Source organism: Lycium ferocissimum, chromosome 8 (genome assembly GCF_029784015.1).
Source record: "Lycium ferocissimum isolate CSIRO_LF1 chromosome 8, AGI_CSIRO_Lferr_CH_V1, whole genome shotgun sequence".
NCBI classification, from domain to species: Eukaryota; Viridiplantae; Streptophyta; class Magnoliopsida; order Solanales; family Solanaceae; genus Lycium; species Lycium ferocissimum.
In genome coordinates, this window is record NC_081349.1 from 52,273,788 (window position 1) to 52,280,790 (window position 7,003).

Sequence of the window (7,003 nt, forward strand, 5' to 3'; positions counted from 1 at the left end):
TTATCCACTAATCCCAAGATTCCTGATCGAATAGCAAGATCTATTTAAATAAACTCATATTCCAAACTAGAATTGAAATATTCATAATAAGGTCGAAAACCCATCTTCCCGAACTAATCTTATTCATTTCACCATGGATTCCAACTTAGAAAGTAATTAAACATAAATCAAGGTCAAAGTGGAACTTACTCAAAGATGATACAACTCCCAAATGCACTCAGATCACCCTTAGAACTCTTGGGGTTTTAATTTTGGGAATGGGGAAGATGTGTTTCGAAAAGAGAAATAAATACTTTTAGATCCAGCGACACTCACTCCTGTGGTAAAATGTCCGCTGACGCGACCCCGTCTCAGTGGATAACCATCTGCTGAGGCAGACCTCTTTAAAATACTCAAGACTCACGTCTGCGGGCCAAGTCACGCTGAGGCAGACCCTCAGAGGCGCAAGGTTGCTCGCTGAGGCGAGACATCAGAAGCCAGGAAAAATCTGGTTTCACCAAGTTTCATCCCAAAATCCTGACATTCAAACGAGGCCACCCGGATACAAACCAGATAGGCAAACATATGTAAAAACACGCTAAGAACTCACTCGTGGCCTCAAAATTCCCAAGAGAGGTCATTTTGACTGGGTCAACCCCCAAATGGACAAAGCCAACTTCCCAACCAATGGCATGAAACTCTCCTGAATGCCTCGGGAATCGAACTGAATATCCCACCAAGCCTTAATCAAACCTCCGGACCTCACGGAATCGATGAATTTTCGAAAAGGTCTGTTTATCAAAAAGTCAATGATTGGTCAAAGGTTTTTCACTTTAAAGCTCTAAATTCCACAAATCATTCTAGAACTTGCTCGATGACCTCGGGAATCGTGTCGCCCACCCCCTGGGTCAAAATCATACTATCGGGACTCAGGGAAGGGTCAAAAGGCCTAAACGACCAAACAGGTCATTATATCAGATACCAATTAAACAATTGTTCGTCCTCGAACGAAGAAAGAGAATATGTACGCTAACGATAACCAAGGAATCTTTATTATAACCACACGGAAGCCTCCACATCAAGAAGTATGCCAAAATCACTGCCCGTTCACCTTATCAGTCAAAACTTCCTTTAATTTAGCTCAAAGATCTAATTTTCCATATTTTACATACTCGAATTTCTCTCTGACTCGATCCACAAATATAAGAATTGTTTTCGCTGGAATTCTCTGATTCGATAAAACCAAGTCTCTGAACGCGATCAATAGGTCCCACAAACATTTCCCCCAAACAACACAATCCTTTAGGTATAGACACAAAAATAGCCCGCTCTGAACCGCTAAAATATTTCGATTCCACTAATCTTTTTTCACACCTTCTAAGCCGTTCTTCGCACCACGATTCCTTAGAAACACGTAGACACGCGCCACAAGCCCGATCATCATTTTTTTTTTCCTGAAAGAATCCTTGCTTTATCGGAGCAACTCTAAGAAATTCCATCAAACCGATCTTACCACAAAGCCGTTTCGCTAGTTCCAAGTCTGCTAGTTCCGTAACACGATGTGGAAACCACATAGCCAAAACCCATTGTCCAAGCTTTCTTAAATCTTCAAATCACTATCTTTGGAAGAACACCCACTGAATACCTCATCGAGCCAAATCCGTAGGAACCCATCCGATCACTCTAAAGACTTCCCACAACCATTTGTACCCCCTCAAGTCATTACCAAATACTGATGTAAACCATTATAATCGTTCGAATAGCTGCCCTTGATAAAATATCATCAAGTCCACTCGCAAACCCCTATAAAGCTTGGTAAACCTGTCATACCTCAAATCTGAACTGAAACCCATCGAATCCGTCAATGTGATTTACTTGGAAACTCATAAGTCCTTCTGGAAATATAAACATAGTCCACCAGGCTCTAATCAAACAATTTAGACCCGGAATGAATGCATAACCTGCCTTATACCACAAATAGTCACTCAAAATGACTCCAAATGTTCTGAAACCAAACACAGTCCTATCACATATCTGTGGCGACCAATTCTAGTCCTTTTCTCATGCATAGTCAATCATGTCTGTCCCTTCGACTCAAAAGGCTGAATTCCATCCAGTCGTCAACTTAGTAGCGAAAAACTATACCTTAGGATTGATACCTTCATGTTTCTCAACTTTCACCCCGATACGCAAATCTAACTGAATCTCATGAACTCTAAAAAACACCAAATTCGTCTTATGCTTCCCCTTAACTCGCTCACAACTCTGATCACTTCAACATCAACATGCGGCCTCAATTAATACACTTAACCGTCGAATCCCCTACTGTAGCATTTTGACACGCCCTTAACAGTTCCGAAAGTGTCAACTCTTGCAATCCCTGCACTCAACCTTGCACAACTATTTCCAAGCCTTAATATTCCAAAAAAAAGCCCACCCAAGCTATCCGATTATAAATACTTACACATAACCCACTACTATGAATACGGTCTCATCTCGAAAATATAACTCTGACCTCCAAATTATAAGGATTCCCAAAATTCCTTCTCGTAAGACCACCCTAGCTCATCCATCGTAGAGTGTTATGGAATTGCCCATCTTGGTACAACATAAGCCACTTCCCATAAATCTTAACATGTCGGTCCAGAAATTTGCTTCTCATCAGCCACTGATCACGAAACCTCACGGAACTTCGTCACAACACTTAGCCCATTATTGTAGACTTCCTTCTTTAAGCGTACTTAAACATCACACCTCCTCTAGAAGATGCAAGACAACAATACCACAATCCATACTTAACCCAAGTAATACTGTTGCTTTGAATCTGAGTCCTTTCTTTTTCCCAAAATGTACTTTGTCCCTTCTGATTCTCGATTAACTATACCTTTATCTCAATTATTCACTTTCTCTATTCCATGCAGATCACATTCACTGCCACCGACCAACCATCACTCTAACCCACTCAAAAGTACACCGCAAAATCACAAGTCCTGCCAAATAGCCGAGTCAACCCTGAAGATAGTATTATGCGGCTCACTCAATAACCGAGAGTTTCCTTTGCCTCACTCGAACTTCAACCTGAAAACCACTCTAAATCCAGCACATCACATACGCCATTCTTCAAAAAGTCTTCCCACTAGAAATTACAGACCAACCACCCTGGTCATCCCCACGAGACTCACTTATTGCCGATGCAATACCCCAAACCATCACTGAACCGATCTGTAATCCGTAAGGCGATCCTTAATTACTGAACCCGAACACCTCTAATCAAATTGTGTGATTATCCCTCTCATTCGATCAACTCAACAGAGTCATAACAACAATAGTAGCAGGAACTAGCCGAAACTTACACAACAGATACAATGCCTACACCTCTTGTCTAAGAATAGATGCAACAGCCGATAACTCCTTGAGTACGAAAACTTCACTCTTGCCTATCACTAAGTCAGTGCTAGTAGCCAACCACTGGGCCCCCACAAGCCTACGACATAATTAAACATACCAACTCATCAATGAATCCTTACGTCCACTCCACACTGCATGATCGCAACATAACTCCCAAATCAACAAGCTCTTGTTTCAAATGATCCCCTCACCAATCATCTAAACACGGTGACCTTACGAACACACCCATTACTGAAGGACCACAGCTGCCCACTACCTCGAGTTCCAACTAGTCACAAATAACTTTGCCTTCTAATCCAGAACCGATAGTCATCTTTCTAAAGGAACCTCAACCCACTAGCTCTTACTCCACCACTACTATTCTGTCATGCCCAACTTAACTATTCACAACCAAAAACGAAATCCACTCTCGTGCATCTTACCAACTTATACTGACGAGCATGTCAGATACCAATTGTTCCCTTCCTATAGCGGAGATTGATCTATCCAAATTCTCTTCCTTATGCCCCCATCCCATAAGATAAGAAATAATTTTACCAATATACCCTAAGAATTCTTACTTCCCCGAACTTACCACAAAATTCGCATTAATTGTCCTTATCCTCAACCTCTCTTCATTATCTTAACACGGCCGCTATCCTCTTGTCAAAGCCGATGATCCCTCCCAAGTTACACTTATGCTACAACCTATCAGACCAACTTGACGATGCTGAAACTTTCTCATACCAATCGAACCTCGACCAAATCATTCTGGAGAATCCATAAATTTACTCACTCTATCTCCCCATACCGAACTAGAGAGCCACAATCATAGCTGGAACCGAACCTGGTCACGCATACATATCATAGCGTCGCAATCTCGTACCATACCGCACCACGTTATGTCAAACAATTCGTTAATTGAAATCAAGAACGTGTTTCCACCATCCCTGAGAGAATAAGACAAGAAAATTCAGATGCAAATTTGAATGAAGTAACACAAAAGGAACGAAGGAATTGGAAGTTTCCTAATGTCCTATAGCCTCACGTAGATAAGTACGGAGCTCTTCATACCGATCCGCAAGACTCTACTAGACATGCTCTTGTACTTGTAAGATGGAGTAACCTAGAGCTTTGATACCAACTTTGTCACTACCCAACTCGTGGGTCGAGCAGGCACCCACACTAACCCCCTAGTGGGTGAACCCTTCCCTTACTTTACCAATTTTAGAATTAATAATGCGGACGATTAAATCATGCAAGCAGTCTCAGTATCATAAATAATTAAGTGCAAAAACTACAAACGACACCCCAAGGATCTGGTCAAGTCATAGTACAAGAGCCACTACACAAGTACATAAGTCTGAATAATGGAGAGTACATAAGTGTCTAAAATAATGTTCAAAATAGAAAGACAAATATAGCAGGAGAGATAGAGAGAGAGAGAGAGTTCTTCAGACTGCGGTCCGGAACAATGCTCACCCTAGAAACTCGACTATGATGCCTCGAAATCACTCACGAGAGCCTGACGTGGATCCTGTAACGAACTCTGCACTCAGAAAAGAGTACAACAAAGTAGTATAAGTACAACCACTATGTACTGGTAGGTATCATAAGACGACAACAATTAGTTTACATATATGAAGAAAGAAACCGACAAGTAGACATGTAAGCAGTCAAATGCAGTCACTAAGCATATTTAAGCATACTCACGGTAATAGGAACCCCGATAGATCTCAGTAACCTCAAGTCATAGCCTAGGAGAGAGTGTCTAATCCTCGAGTCCATCAAGTCTCTAAATAACCACCTTACAAGCAAGTATCAATTCAATGAATTACCAACCAAGAAATCAATGCGGAAACGTACCATGCAATGATATAAATGAAAATAACATAATCAACAATATGAGTGGATGTAATATGAATGCATGTGCAATGTAATGCAATGCACTGGTCAATTGTCTCATACCGTACACACATACTACGGACAGAAGTTAAACGGAGTGAAATATGTATTTTTTAGAAGTCAAAATGATTTTATAGAACTATTTAGATAATATTTTATCCTCCGCGTCTCGATAGACATGACCCACAGGGGACCCGTAAAGTCCATGTACCATTCACTCCGCACACAGCCAAGAGGTGACTTCCACAATACTAGCCACTTCGCACATAGCCTGGAGGTGACTTTCGTATTTCACTTTCTTATCATACATTTCCATAATCTTTTTCCATTGGAATCACATCACATTATCACAAGAAATATATGATGAAATGCATGCATGAATGTCAAATTCAATAATAATCATAGACGTGAATAACCATAACAACACCCGTAAATCAATTACCAATACACACTTATCCCCAATCTGTGCAATGCCACGTCAGGAACAATTTCCCTTCGGACCACATAGGTAACATCAAATAATATATGCATGAGATGCCATATGAAATATGCATGTAGAAAACACCACATAAGAAGCCTCGGATGTTTCACTTCCTCACTTATCATTATTAGTATCAAGTCACAGTTCAAACTAATGTATCAGATGAAATGAGAATGCATGCCGTGAAAGATAACCTCATTGACCGTAAATCATAATCAGGATCTCACTCGTGTCTTATCATAAGTACACATCACAATTCCAACCTAAATCATTATCCTTTCCTTTTTCCGGTGATAAGTGACATAATAAGAGAGAGATGAATGCATCGCAAAACACAACATAGTAAATAGGGCGACAAGCCCAACATATCACATATGGCGACAAGCCCAATCACGATAACAAGGCAACAAGCCCACATAGTCAACAACAATACCAACCTAAAAGTATCCATTCCAACTTCATACCCAAAGGCCTAACATGCTTTCCCCGTCAATAACTAACTCCTACATATGCTTCATTAATTGGAGTCTAACCGAAAGGTAAGCCGTAACCTACCTCGATGCCGAGCTGGTGCCACGAACTGTCACACGAGAGCCTTGCCTTTTCGAAGAGCCTCCGAATACCCAAAGTCTAGTCAACATCAAAGTCTAAGTTAGAAACGAAGACTAACGATACCCATATTGTTATAAACTCGTTCAAATCAAAAATCAAACTTTAAGAGAGGAAATCGTACCCACAAGGGCAAAAAGGAAATTTCAAGATTGGAAATGGTAACCCAACGTTCTAGAAAATCAATACTACTCCCCAATTGTTAATTAGACTCAATTAGTCATCAATTTCATCATTTAAAAGAAAACCTCCAATTTAGGCATAAATTCTAGTTTTCCATAATCAATTATTTTATCCAAATTAGAGATTCAAGCTTATTATCCACTAATTCACAAGATTCCATAATTTGAATAGCAAGATTCATTAAATAAACTCATATCCATAGCTTATAATTTAAATATCCATGATAAGGTCGAAAACCCATCTTCCCCAACTAATCTCATTCATTTCACCATGGATTCCAACTTAGAAAGTAATTAAACATAAAACAAGGTCAAGGAAACTTGCTCAAAGATGATACTCCCAAATGCTCTCAGATCTCCTTAGAACTCTTAGGGTTTTAATTTTTTGAATGGGGAAGAAGTGGTTCAAAAAGGGAAATAAATACTTTCAGATTTAGCGACACTCGCTCCCGCGGTAAAA